Source organism: Eupeodes corollae, chromosome 1, assembly GCF_945859685.1.
Source record: "Eupeodes corollae chromosome 1, idEupCoro1.1, whole genome shotgun sequence".
Classification (NCBI taxonomy): Eukaryota; Metazoa; Arthropoda; class Insecta; order Diptera; family Syrphidae; genus Eupeodes; species Eupeodes corollae.
Window position 1 is genome coordinate 261798490 of NC_079147.1, and position 15537 is coordinate 261814026.

Genomic DNA, 15537 nt, shown 5'->3' on the forward strand with positions numbered 1-15537 from the left:
CCAAATCTCGACCGTACAGCTTCATAGGCATGCAATTTTTCAGTAAGAGAAACGGATAGCACAAGTCAATCACTGGAATGAAGGCGGGTACTTTGTATTTTTCCTTGGGTGACAGATTTGCCTCTTGTGCTTTTCCGAATTCAACCTTACATTTCTCGTTCTGGTGCATGATTGTACATATTCATCAGGTTGGGATATTTTTTTGGCTGCTTCTCGTATTTATCAAAATCATTTCGTTTGGATTTCACGAATGATTTCAATGATTCTAGTGCACGCATTGCCGATTCAAGAATAATTTTCGGGTCTTGCAACATATTGTTGTAGCGTTAAATCGCTCCAAGATATCGTTCCAAAATGTTGCAAACAAAGCGGTTTCGAGACTACTCATCTTCTGTAGAAGGTGCGTTTTTTCATTCCTCACGATGTCTTTTTGCTCTTTATTGTAAGATATGCTGGTTAGAGCTTCTTCGATTTCGGATTGGAATAAACAACCTCCGGGGTTGCGGGCAAGTACCACCCCACTCAGCCGTTAGTGAAATGGAAGTGCTTCTTATCAGAGCTTGATATTTCACTGATCGCCTGATTGGACTGAACAAATTTAGATCAATAATTTCTGTTGTTTAAGATTAATATAATTAAATGATCACGTATGTACAAAGTACTATAGTCTGTAGGTAAAAATAAAAGAACAAAAAAAATACATATTAAAGGAAAAGATGTTTACTAGTTTTCGAAGTCTCTATCGTGGGGGCTCCCCGTTTGTGGAGGCCCTGGAGCTTCCGCCCGGTATACCCCCTTCAATCCGACCCTGAAAAGTGTTGCTCCCAAGAATGGCTGAGAGGTAAAATTAGTTTGACAATTGTTTTCTACGAGTTTTTTTCATGTACATGTAACCATATACTGTTTAATAGTTCTATATTGACAAATTATCAAGTTAAAACCAATATTTTGACTATGTATGTATTTAATTTACAAACTGTCATTATAAGTGAAATATTGTTTAAAAATATTGGACCTTTGTTAGATACTTTCATTTTGCAGATCATCATTTTTGTTCGTGAAATGTTCGAGGTGACAGTTGTTTTTTGTTTTCAGTTTGTTTGATTTATAAAAACTGTTTATTGAATTTTTTTTTCAAAAATATATTTGTTTGGTTCACGGTTCAATATATAATACAAAAAATTAAAAATAAAAATTAAACAGCGTTGTTGGTTAGATTTTGACCCTTTTTTTTAAATTGCTATGGTAAAAAACCCACCCACTCAATTTTCTTGAGATTGCTTTCTGCATCTTTTTGCATTATTATCTGTATAACAAAATGTATTTAAAGTCGATATCTCTACAGGTTCTTGAGCTATGCGGACGAAGAAAAAAACGTACAGACAAACGCACGCACAGACATCTCTCTAAAAATCGTTTATTTCGACTCTATGGACTTCGAAACTTCGAAAAATGTCAAAATTTTCAATTCGACAAATCGGAACAGTTACAATACCTTTCTATTGGAAGCTAAAAAGAGGGTGTATTGCAACCAACACTGATAACTTCCCACTTTTGCATATTTCTTGAATTTTAGATGCAAAAACCTGAAAAATCGTTCTTTTAAAGTTTTGAAACTAACTCCTTTGAAATCTAAACGCTTTTAATGTCAAATTGCAAAATTTGAATTTGACAATCTTTGATTTTATTTCAATGATTATCTTCCTAGATAAAATTTTCAAAACTAAAACATTTCTTCAACAACACTGACAATTCGGTTTTAAATCAAAAACAAAAATCATTATTATTATTTGATATAAATGCATATCAATCCTCTGCTTTAAATTGTTTTACATTAAAATACCATTGATAATCCCGACTGTCTTATAATGTGTATTTTTATTTCTTTTAATTTACATTTCAAAACATGGAAGAAGGTGTGTCAAACTACTGGCATTAATTATTTTATAGCCAGTCTGAAATTGCAAGACGTAGAAAAATGATCATTGAAATGTCTCTTTCCATGTGTCCAAATAGAACATTCCCTCCCGCTATGACATAACTAACTTAACTACTATGCCCACATGATACTGATTACGTATGCCAATTTGACGATCATTAAGCTCAAGACTTTATTATGCCGCTTGAGTACATTTTAAAAAATTCGCACTCTCTATATTCCTTGTACATGTCCATTACATACGTTACCTACATATGGATATGAATTCAAAGTCAAGAAATAGAAGAAGACATCCGTCGACGTCGGTCGTCGTCGTCGGTCTTTAACTTAGTTATTCTATGTTATGTTATGTTTGTGTTATATAAGTTCTTGTCTATTGACCAATTGCAATTGAAGCGGTTTGCTGTTGCTGATGGACGCTAGCAGCCGCCAGCTAAAGAAAAATAACCCAAACGGAATGCGTTGAGCAAACCTTAAATGGCCTCTGGAGCGCGACAGGTAAGGCGCCACAGAACTAAATTGTCTATTTCTTGCTCCCCAAACTCCTGCCACCCGTGTCGTCGTCGTCGTTAAGTCCGATATAGTTGCTTTCCACATAGAGCCATCATGCAGTGCATGGATTCTTCATATTTTCTATAATTCTATTTCCTTTGCGGTTCATATACCTACTGGGTAGGCTTGGATTCTATCGCCATGTCGCCAATGAAATTCTTATACATTCATCATACTTTGCAGAAATCATTAGCAAGTGAATCAAAGCATCTTTTTGGAATGGGATGTTTACGATTTTTGATAGGGGTTGAGATCACCTTAATTCTCAAGAATAAAGTTTTGCAAATCGAAAATTCCAAAATTATACTGTTAAACGAAAAACTCTGACCAAAATTTTTACTTTATTATGTTAAAATACATAATAAAATTCTACAAATTTAAAATACTTGAATTTTGTGTTTCAGGACGTAAAGTTGTTAGGAAATAAATTATTCTGTGATATTAGATTCTTAGAAATACTGAAGCCCTACTATGTTCCTCGATTCTATAATTAAATTGCTCGAATTCGAAAAATTGTTACTCTCTTTGACTACTATCGAACCAACGAGAATCGAATAGTTCTTGTAGTGCCAACTATAATCTTATGACCTTTCTAATAAACAAGTAACTCGAAAGTAAAATTCAAAACAAGGTAATATCGAAAATTATAATTCACCAAATGTGTTTGCGTGCGAACTTTTTTTTTGCCAAAGTGTAAGTAAAATTTAATAAAATTTAGATTCAATAGAACCATCGCTGCAGTTCTATATGGCGTGATAATCCAGGACTCCAAAAGATATCCTGAATCTCCCATGAAAAGATATGCGTACCTAATGTTAAATATTTTCGTTCAAAAATTTTATGTTACTAACCTAAGACCCATGAAGTCGTTTATCCATTTTTGAAAACCCGTTTTAAATATGCTCTTTTAGCACTAAGAGCCCATGTGTATGAATCATGACATACTCCTCCAAATCGGGCAGTAACCGATCTAATGAACATTTTATAGTCACAAACCTTAAAAAATTTAATTAATATGTTTGAATGTAATGTATGCACCTTTAAAATATAAAATATTAACTTACCACCATGGCATTAATGCTATGTTTTGTTTAAGCTTTCTTGTGAAGAAGAGATGCTCACTCAAAGTTGAATATGAGTTCCATCTACCACACCAATTACACCTGAAGCGTTCGGACTTTTGTTTCTCTTCCTCATTCATTTCAAAATTCATCATCAGCGGGCACATGACTCTTTCGATTGAAGTCAAGACTTCGACAAGTATTTTTGTCATGGTTTGCTGTGCAATTTCTGTTCTTGTGACCACCGATTTGTTTTTGATAACCTAATGTTGCCAAAAACTTCACTGCTGCTAATAACTTAATGATAATCAGAGCAGCATTTTGTCTCTTGCCAGTAGTAATGTCGGATGATATGGTGTTAAGTATGAAAATAATACCGTCTTCAGGAAGACGATAGTTCTTAACAACAAACCTAAAACAAAGGTATATATTTTTCATTAAGAATACGCTCAAATGTGCAAACCTTTTCTCAATCAGCTCCATTATGTTGGAACTATCCCTTATTCTTTTGCGTTCAATTTGCTTGTTCTTCCGTTCTTCATATCCTAACTAGTCTGGATGCGGTGGGTTTCAGAGTGATAGCCTATGCGGACGACGTTGCTATAGCAGTTTCAGGAAAGCATCTTAATATCCTAAAAGAACTCATACAAAATGCCTTGGACAGACTAATACTTTGGGCTGATCGGTGTGGACTGGGTGTTAACCCACACAAAACCGATCTGGTCTTATTTTCGAGGAGATACAAAATTCCATTTGTCAACCCTCAATATATTAAAGGAATCCAATTAAAATGCTCAGACGAGGCTTAATACCTGGGTCTTGTCTTAGACAAAAAACTAAATTGGAAACGCAACGTACAGGAAGGAGTCAAAAAAGCTACTGTAACTCCCTTTTCTTGCAAAAAAGCTATTGGTAATAAATTAGGTTTACAACCCAAAATCACGCATTGGCTATACACATCGGTAATCAGACCGATTTTAACGTACGGTGTGGCAGTATGGTGGACTGCTTTAGAGAAAGGTATAAACAGGGATAAGTTAAATAAAGTCCTGCCTATGTATAAGCGGATCGCTTCGCACGACCCCGTCTGCGGCACTGGACACCTTGCTCTACCTTACACCTCTTGACATATTTAGCAAACAAATAGCTGCAAGCTCTGCTATTCGCCTCAATGCTTCGTCGCAGCGGACTAACAGCAACATTGGAAACTCCGTAATTCTAAGGTACTTAGAATCAATTCCAAAGCACACAGACTACACCATCCCCCAACTAAAATTCGACAGAAACTTCCAGATTTCTATACCTACCAGATCTCTTTGGGAGGATAGGACATTCTTGGAGGAAGAGTCAATCCATTTTTACACAGATGGGTCAAAAACAAAAGAAGGGGTTGGTGGAGGTGTGTACTCTGAACGACTGAAATTAAGTCTCTCATTCCGCCTTCCCAATCATTGTAGCGGGTTCCAGGCGGAACTTTTGGCGATAAAGGAAGTCTTATCCTGGCTTAAAGAAAACGTGATATCAACATCTGATATCCGTATTTTCTCCAAAAGCCAGGCCGCTATCAAATCTCTGGACTCTGTCTCTACAAACTCTATAACAGTCCATAACTGTCGATCATCTGTAATGGAGATGGCGGAACAGTTTAATATTCACCTTTGCTGGGTGCCGGGCCATAGAGACATTCGAGGTAACTGTAAGGCAGATGAACTCGCCAGGAACGGTACAGTACAGATCATCCTACCACGTTTGGCACGTACTGGCATACCAATCGCTACTTGTAAACTGCTGCTAATGCAAGACGCTATGAGGACGGCAGGCACCAGGTGGAATAACATCACCACGTGTCAAGTCACAAAAAACCTCTGGCCAACACTGGATTTAAAACGTTCAAGGTGCTTGCTCTCTCTAAGCAGATCGCATATAAGTTCGATAATAGGTGTCATAACCATACACTGTCTAATAAGAAAGCACGCCACGAGACTAGGCGTATTCTCAAATGACTTTTGCAGAAGCTGTATGGACGAGGAAGAGGAAGAAACGGTTCTTCATCTTCTCTGCACATGCCCTGCTCTAGCTTGAAAACGCAAGAATTACCTAGGAGAATTTTTCTTTAACGATCTTAACGATCTAAATCATATCGGTATAATCAGCCTCTCACGTTTCGTAAGGGACTCAAGCTGGTTCCATTGAGCTTAGGAGAAAGCCTCAAGATTCATGTGGTATCACAATGGGCCATTAAACTGGCCTAAGTGTGTCCGTTTCCATCTTGGACAGCCACTATAACCTAACCTAACCTAACCTCCGTTCTTCATTTCCTTGCAAATTAAACCAAATTCTAACTGTGTCCATTTTTCTAATAATAATCGCTGTCCAAAAATAAGCTGTTTCATTTTTTGTTTTTTATTTTTTAAAACTGTCAAACAACTCCATACTCGTTTAAAAGTATAACATTTTTTGAAATCAAAATCAAATGGGGTGGCGCAACAGTCCATTGTGAACCAGGGCCTAGTGACTTACAACTCTCAACCATTCCTGTGTGCGAGTAATGTTGTCAGGAATGGAGGGGACCTACAATTTTATGCCGAATCCGAACGGCTAGTTTGAGAAAGCACTTTTTCATGACAAGAATTACTCTTGAAGGATTTGTCAATTCCTCGCAAGAGGCAGTACCCGCGAAAATTAATTTTTTTAAATTAAGGTGGCACAGGCAGGGATTGAACCCAAGACCCCTTGCATGACAGTCCAACGCACAAACCATCATGCCACGGGTACTACAACATTTTTTGAAAACGAGTTGATATAACCGGCATACGATTTTTAATAAAATGGGATTTGTAAGTTTTAGGACTTTTGAATAATAATTTTGTATTGTTTTCACTTTTGGTACACATAACACCTTGGAGCCTAATGTAATCTCCAATTTTGTTTCAGCCTTCGTTATATTTTGGAATTAATTTTGAATTCAAACTTTTCTTTTTAAAACTTTTGAATATTTTTAATATTCAGGCTAAACTATTTTAAGGATAAAAAAAAATTAGGTGGTCCGTTGAAAACTAGAGCCTAGTGACTTGTTACTCTTAACCATTCATGTGTGCGGGTTCTGCTGTCAGGAATGGTGAGTTATAATTGAAACTAAAACGGTCATATTTTTATAATTTTTTAAAACTAATTTCACAGGAAACTAGTTGGACAGGGTTTTCAAATTCTAAGATTTTCAAAAATTTGATTAAGTTGTTATAAAAGTGCAAGCTACATTTCAATAGTATAATCATTTATGACATCAATAACAAGTTTTGCGAAGAACTTAAAACCCGAAATTCTCTAAGAACTTGTTTTGAATAAGTTTAATAAAAAATTTCAGTTGTAAGTAAATTTCAATTCAGTTTTTCAAGTTTTCATGGTTTTGTCTCGACATTAAAAACTGGAACGGTTGAGAGTGGTAAATCACTTCACCATAGGTGCTTTTCGAGTTGTTGCGCCACCAAATTTATTTTACTTATTATAATTATTTGTTGATATAGATACATTTTGAAGCTCAAGGTTTTGGAACTCAAAGTTTTTTATAATATTTTTGTATGATAGGATTTGAGACTTGGGTTACTGGCTTTAAAATAGTTTGAGTCTCTTACTAAATTCCCATAGGAAGATGTTGTAATCGGTCTAATTTGTCGATTTGTCAAATTAAAAATTTTCAAATTTCTCGAGGTCCCTGGAGTCGAAATAAAAGATTTTTTAGAAGGATGTCTGTGCGTGCATGTGTACGTACGTTCGTACGTCCGTACCTTCGTACGTCCGTAAGTTCACGACGTTTTTTTTGTCGTCCATAGCTCAAGAACCAGTAGAGATATCGACTTCAAATAAATTTTGTTATACAAATAATAATGCAGAAAGATGGAGAAAGGGCTCTCAAGAAAATTGAGTGGTTGTTTTTTACCATAGCAATTTGAAAAAAAGGTCAACATTTTGGGTAACCTAAAATATCTCAATAACCAATAACGCTCGAACTTAACTTGAATTAAATTTAAACTATATATTGTAAGATGATACCAAACTAATATATTTTTGGAAAAAATGTCATGTAAAAATAAAAAAAAAAACGAAAAAAAACATTTGTTACCTCGAAAATATTACGACCAAAAAATGATTTTATCTCCAAATAAATTTTGTGCAACAAAGAATAACGTTTTTAACTTCTAACAAGTTTTGATTGAAATAAAATGGACAGTTTTTTTAAAAAAAAAAAAAAAAAAAAACCTAAAAAAAAACTAACAAGAGTTGGTAAAAATTAATTTTTTCTAAAATTTCTTTTCATAAATTTGAAATTATGGCTTCCAACTCATTTTATCTTTTAAGAAATATTGTTTTTAACATTCTGAAGAAATTTGAGAAAAATCGAATTGATAGTTTTCTTACAAAAAATAAACACATAGTCAAAAAAATTAATGAAAGTTGGTAAAAATTGATCTTCGACTCAAATGTCTTTTCAAAACTTTAAAATATTGGCTTCAAACTTATGTAATTTGACAGAAAATATTGTTTTTGGCATACAGTCATTTTTATACAGTCGGTTTTTTAAACAAAATTTAGAAAAAGACAGTACGCAAAATTGTTAAAAATTGATGTTTGGTTCTCGATATCTCGTAAGCAACTGAAGATGTTGACATCAAATTAGTTTCAAATTTTTAAGAAATACTAATAAAATTGGTAAAAATTAGTTTAGTACTAAAAATCTCGTTTACAAAAATTGATTTTGAAATCAAACCATTTCACCATTTATGCGAAATATTGTTGGTAATTTAATTTTTGTTTATTATAATATTGAACTGACAACTTCTTTAACACAATGCAGAAACCTACAAACTTTTAATCAATTATAATCGACAGACGGGATGTTAAGTTATGAGTGTGGGTCGCATCCCAGTCTCCTTTTGGATTATTTCCGAAACTCCACTTTAAAGTTATGTTTGAAATTTTCAAGTTTTTGGGATATTTGATTTTGTATGAGTTTTGAATTTTAAGTTAAAAAAATGCAAGTATTTTGTGATTTATAATTTAAGAAATTTGTTGGTTTTAGACCGGTTTCGAATATTTTCGAGTAGCTTATGAAGTTGTCTCATAACCATAGAAATTTCGTTATTTTCAAATTTGGCATTGCAGCACTAAAAGCTTTGAGCTACTGGAATATAATTTTCGAGTTTTTTCCTTTGATCGTCAACATTGCAAAATGTTTGTTTGTTGCAAGGTTTAAAAATGTAATGCGTTGAATCTTAAAATGTGCACAATAATCTATATTTATAGATTTAAAGTCTTAAGATATATTTTGAATTTTGGTACATTTTGGGATGTTAGATTTTTGAACGAAAAAATTAAAAGCATTACTGGAAATTTAAAACTGAGCTGACTTCAGCTTTTAATTTAATATTTAATTAGGATTTAATACTGTATGAGTTTTGTAAATATTTTGAATTTTCTGGGATATGAAGTTTTGCAAATATTACATTTTGGGTATTAAAAAATTTCGTTGTTTTGGCGAAACAAAAGTTAAGCGTAAGCCTTAGAATTGAAATCAAAATTGTTGGTACAAATGATAAAAGAGACAAATATTGAATGTTTAATGTGTGCTCCACAAAACCAACTAAAATTGTCTCTGAAAATCTAAAAAGGCTAATTGAAACATAAACCTCAAAAAACTTCTTTCTGATGTTATTTTACCGTTGGACATTTGACACTCTATCTTAATTAAAACAAGACAAGCTCATTGTGAACTACAAAGTTCAAAATCTTTCTTAAAACTTATAGCATTAAGTTAAGCAAACGCCCGCCCGCTGTGAATGCAAGTTCAAGAAAATGTCTTGTCACATAAATAGATGAGTGGGATTAGACATACAAACATCAGGCAGACGCAGACATCATCTAAAAGAGTCAATTGTTCCCAATTCAGGATAAGTCCATTCAGGCTGTACCAATAGGCAAGGCTCATATAGGTTGCATGTCGTGATGTCATTTAAAGCTGTTTTGTTTTGCTTTTTTTTTTAGACAGTTTCGAGTTTCCTTTAAGCTTCAATTAAGAATAGCAAAACGGAACGGAATAGAACAGTTGTAATTATTTTCACACAATTCCATGAATTTTCGCCAAAAGGTAGGTATAAGAAACCAAAGTAAAGAGTTGTTTTAACATTAGCAGTTGATTGAGGTATCTAAGAAAACCAATATCTTTTGTAAATCTATAGGAAGACCAAAATGTATCTCTTTCTCTCTTTTTTTGTGTGTGTATCTGTCTCTTTTTATCCAACACTGCTAAGTTTGACAGTAATTAAAGATGAAGTTTTTCCCGTTTAAGAGATAAAAATGTTGTGACATTGGAGCTTCAATGAAATGACAACGTTACGTCTTCGTTGAACGATGTACGATGACAAGACACGGAGGACACATTCCACTTTATCTGAGATGGTATTTCCTATAGCTTTGGTTATAGATACCTAGAAGTTAAATTTATAGACGAGTATAGATAAATATGTAAGTATGAAGGAAAAAAGAGGATCCAAATTAAGAAGCTGCAAAAAGAGGTTGTTGATTCCGAAACGAACATCATCAATAGAGACGACCATCTTCGTCAATGACAGCCGAGTCAGTTGGGCCCATCTAGTTGCAAGTAATGTCACCTTTATGTATCTATGGTGGGGTATAGGTAGGTTTCTGGTATAAATGTTTCGAAAAGAAGGAACAATGTGAATGAAGGGTTTTTTTTGTTCCTCCATTTCTTTTGCAAAGATATAGCGCCTTGATGAGCTTCTTTGATAATATGTTACTCATCGTGATCATCATCATCATCGTTATATTCTATTGGAATCTCTTTCACCGCAGCAGGAGTCACTCTTGTCCAATGTACCTTGTATAATTTTTCTTCTTATTTCCACAACGTTGTTCTACTGTAAAGTAATAATCGACAAAAAAGTTATGTTTTTTTCTTTTCTCTGCGTGTTTTGTTGTAAGGAATTGTTAGATGATGTTTTCTTGGAAAGCAACTTCTTGAAATCATCATGCGACCACCTAGGGTTCTTCTAAGTTCTAACGTCTCTTGTGTCTTGTCAATGAATGGCCTCATTACATTGACTACTTTTATCAACGTTTTGATGCTTGTGTGTTTAGTTTTAATTGTTTTGAAAATTATATCCCCACAAAAAGGGGATAGTTATTATTATTGAACAAATAACAATAAGATTTCAAACATAACTTCAAACAAAGTATGAAAGGAAAATAATTAGTAACAGTAAGAACCTGGTGCATACATTTTCTGACTTCTCGAATTCAATGTGAAGGAGTAATAAATAGATGACTTTTCTTGGTTTCTAAAAAATTGTAAACTTACCATGAATTTTTGAAAATTAAACCTTTATTGTTTTTATTTTTTTTTAAACTATAATCGTGTCCAAACTATTGAATTTATCGATAAATCTTAATGTCTAAATACCACCATTCTGTTCAACACCTTCAAATAAAAACTAAGAACCCTTCGATCATCATAAATTCTGCCAAAAATATTCAATCCAAAAAAATGGTTCACAACACCACAAAATTTGATATAAGTTAGGTATGGAAAAACCAGACTTTTGTATTTCTAACCATGGACAGTCGGATATCTCATTTTCTTTAACCAAAACACGACCCAACTGTCTAGTTAGCAAGAATGGAAAAAAATCAAAATGATTAATGGTAAAATGAGTATGGTATTTATACAAACTTCTGATAGTTGAAGGGGCTAGTGACAGTAATTTAAGTTATAAAAGCTACACTAGGTGCTTTTTTGAACGCCTTTAATTTAAGCAGAAAATATTGAGTCGATTTATGCCAAAAACAATTAAATAAGACAATGTATATCAATTATCGTTGTAAGTGATAATTCCTTGAAGTATGAACTTAATACTGACTTAGCTATTTTTAGTATCAAAGTATTTGCATTCTTTGTTTTTCCAAAATAATTTTTATATTTTTGTTAGTTTCACAAGTGTGTATCGAAAATATATTGGACAATAAGGAATACAAAGAACCAAGTAGCAATTTACTTGAAATTTCCATCAGGCAATAAAATTGTGCTCAAAATGATTTACTTAAAAAATGAGTTTATTTTTTTGTTGTTTGAAATAACAAAATCTTTTTTTGGTGTAGCAACATTTTGTTCCTACAATTTTAATTTTCCTTTTTTAATATAATAAAGAACCTTAACCGAAAATAGCTTGAAGAAAAATATTAATATGCCTCCTGTGAGGATTGAACTCACGACCCCTGGTTTACAAGACCAGTGCTCTGCCACTGAGCTAAAGAGGCTTGAAATCAATATTTTTTCAACACATAAATCGTCTTAATGTATTTAACTAATACAACATAATAGTATGTAAGATAATTTGTATTTTACGAAGTGCAAAGTTCACCTTCGAAATTTAAACTTTAAAGAGTTACAAAGGAGTGAAGTCATGGCTAAGATGTTGTTCACATCTTGTAACTTAATGAACTTCAAAAAGTAAACGATACACAAATTTAACTTAAAACTTTTATGTCAAGATATTTAGATCCTTGAACGAATTAAGTAGTAGTTTTTGGACAAAATCTGTCAATTGGATTTACATTTACATAAAAACTCCAATTTATAATACAATGATTTGTAAAATAAAATACTTCTGACGAAAATACTCTAGCCCTTACAGAAATCTCTTCCAGGGAGGAATGTATGGAAACAGGGTCTTGAAAACAAACCTCGAAAAATAACCATAACCACATAATCCTCCCCTAGCAAGATCAATTAAGTTCTGACCTATTGTAAGGCCTTTCAAGTTCTTGCAGTTTCTAAAGAATTTAAATACCTTCCTTACTACAAAACTTGTAAAACAGTCCCGAAAGGAGTTACCAAAGTTTTCTTGAAAAAGAAAGGAACAGGTATTTGGCTCTTGAAACTTTCAGGGTTGCTAAAATGCTAGAAATCAATTGGCCTTTTGCAACTAGGCAGGCCTCAAAAATCCTTACTGATGGGTATCCTAAACGGTCACAACTCATTTGTCGCACCCACATGAGTAGCATGAGTAACAGTTTCACTGATATATGTAGAGGGTGCGAAGACGATGAGATTGAAGATGATACGTTCAACTTTCTCGGTTAATGCCCAGGCCTAACCAAAAAAGTATGACCCCGTTAAACCAAATCAAACCTAAGACAATACAGATCTTTTTTTTTTAAAAATTTGTTGGAGAAATAGAGAACCAGGTACTAAAACCATACGAAATTATAGTACTTAACAATGGTTTATACATCAGAATTCTAGTACTTTGGGATAGATGCTTTGAAGAAAGTATTTTTTTTTAAAATAGCAGTAGCCATTTTCGCTTTGTTTAATGCATTCCACGCATGTTTGTTAAATTTTAACTTATTTCGATAGTGAATCCCTAAGTACTTTGTTTCTGTTTTTAATGGAATTTTAGTATCATCAATACGCAAGGATAACTCGATGCTTTCTTTAGCAGCCTTTCGTGGCGTTTTCGATATGACACGTGTTCTGAACTCTTGGTCAAGATCATGTTTTACTGTCTCTTTTATTATTTTACTAAGACACTGTATTTGCGAGTGAAGTTGTTGATACTCTGAGTTGCGTCTATTTAAATGTCTATGAAAGATTCTCTTGAGTCTTCTTAATCCAATGTTACGAATTTTCAAAAGATTTTTTGTAACATCGGAAATATTTTTGTATTTAACTTATTTTGTATTTCGAATAGTTGAGTTATTTTCAACACAAGAAACTATATTTTGGTTTATATTGTCATTAAAATTACATTCATTACAAATTACATCAATTTCTTCATTTGTAATATTTGCATCTAGGGCGCTGTCACTCTTGAGATCTTGTTGTCAAGTTGCATTCTAAATACAGTTCTTTCCAAGCTGGTATACGATTGAGGCGGTATCAACACCGGGTAAACATAAAAAATGTTAAGATTTATTTTTATACCATAATGATTTAAAACCGTAAGGAATGTTTTGCAAGCCTATTATTAATATTAATTGGGGTTTCCGAAAGTGAACTAGATGTAAAAAAATAGTCCAATATTGATGAGGACTACGGATGGGTTTGGCTAAAGGGAGAAATTAAATCAAGTTCAAGATATGGCCCATTAATATACCATTTGCCATTTGGATTGGTCACTGAGTCTCCCCAGGATGGATGGATAAATAGAAGTCACCACTTATAATAATTGTGGCATCGAACTTCTTAATAATGTCATTTAGTCTATCTTATTCGATAGAAAGCCCTTGCCCTGCGTTTGTTGGTATATAAATACTTCCAATAAGGATACGTTAAGTGATACCAAAATTATTTTTACATATTAAGACATCCAAATAAGCTGTGGAAAGGAAACGAGTTAAACTTAAATTTTTCATCAATAACGAAAGCAGTTCCTCTGCCATCGTCATTGAGCATTATCCTGTTGAAAAATGAAACTGCAAGTGCCCCCAAAAATGTCTAGCACTGTACGTTTTCCGAGACTCGAAAGTAAACCTTTGCATTGAGTTTTGATTTTAGAAAGCACTTTCTATCTCTTTCATCTCCAGAGAAGCATCCCCACACCATCACACCTTCAGTTTTGGGGGCATGCTCAAAATTCCAATCAGAGTTTAGTCTTTCTTTCGGTTGCTTCTCTCAAGGATCCTCCCATCTCCTACATGGAGTTTGACTTTCGATTCGTCCGAAGAGATGACACTGTTCCACATGTTTTGACTCCATTTTAGGTGCCTTTGAACCCAGAGCAATCATTTTTCTTTGACTCTTTTTGGAAAATCCGGCTTCAGTACCGGCTTGAGTGCTCTAGGTCTAGCTTTCACGATATTTTGTCTCACTGAGCTTGACGAAATTACTTTACCTGTACCTAGATACAGATCGTTTTTAAGGTCCACCAAAGTCCTCAACCGATGCCGACGACTGTACAACACAAACAAACGATCTTTCACTGAGGTCATCGTTTTTGGCTTCCCTAAGATTTTTTCCTGTTATCCGTTCTGACAATATTTTTTAAAATTCCATGCGTCAGTTCGTTGAGCAATATTCAGTTTCTTAGAAATTTCACATGTTATCAAATTGAGAAGTGGTAGATTTTTCCCATTTATTTCCAAAAAATATTTTCGGTTGTTTAAGGCTATCAAAAGCCAAATGCAGCTCTTATTGATAATAATATCAACTTTTATACAGAGTTTGAATGGCTTGTTACTACTTAGTGCAAAAAAAATCCGTGGCGTTCCTTAATTCCAAGAACTGATCTCAAAAATGGGAATAAAATGTTTGACGAACATTTTTGGAAAAGATAGATAGATAGATAGATAGATGCCAATAACTTACAATTTTATTGATCTAGTCACCAACATTTTGAGAAATGATAAATCAGATTTTTGTTTTGTTAACCCAGTATTAGGGTTGTTTTAAGAACATTAAAGATAAAAAAGAAAATCGAGGAACAGAATTCAAAAATTTTTATCGAGATTTTATTTTTTTGACAAATTATTTAACAGTTTGTATTTGTTAAGGTACAAAAATTAAGTACTGAGTTTTAAAAATAGTCGATAAATTAAATAAATAAATTGGGTGGCGCAACAGTCCGTATGACAACTAGGGTCTAGTGTCTGACAACTCTCAACCATTCCTGTGTGCGAGTACTGTTGTCAGGGATGGAAGGGACCTACAGTTTTAAGCCGAACCCAAAGGAACATTTGAGAAAGCACTTTTCATGATAAGAATTGCTCTTGGAGAATTTGTCAATTCCTCGCAAGAGGCAGTACCCGTGAAAAAAACTTTAGGTGGCATAGGCAGGGATCGAACCCAATACCTCTCGCATGACAGTCCACCGCAATCACCATTATGCCACGGGTACTGTAATTGAACTCTCAATACGAAAATGGTGCAATTGGCGTATACGCACTTTTCTTATCTTTATCAAATGAATGGTC

General features: G+C 33.7%; 1 protein-coding gene and 1 non-coding gene across 2 annotated transcripts in view; one reads left to right on the forward strand and one right to left on the reverse strand.

The window, feature by feature from the left end:
• Positions 1-15537, forward strand: part of LOC129940701 (mucin-2) — a 387216-nt gene that overhangs the window by 123774 nt on the left and 247905 nt on the right. The window lies entirely within an intron of this gene.
• Positions 11809-11880, reverse strand: Trnat-ugu (transfer RNA threonine (anticodon UGU)). The gene has a single exon. It is a non-coding gene; the product is annotated as a tRNA-Thr (tRNA).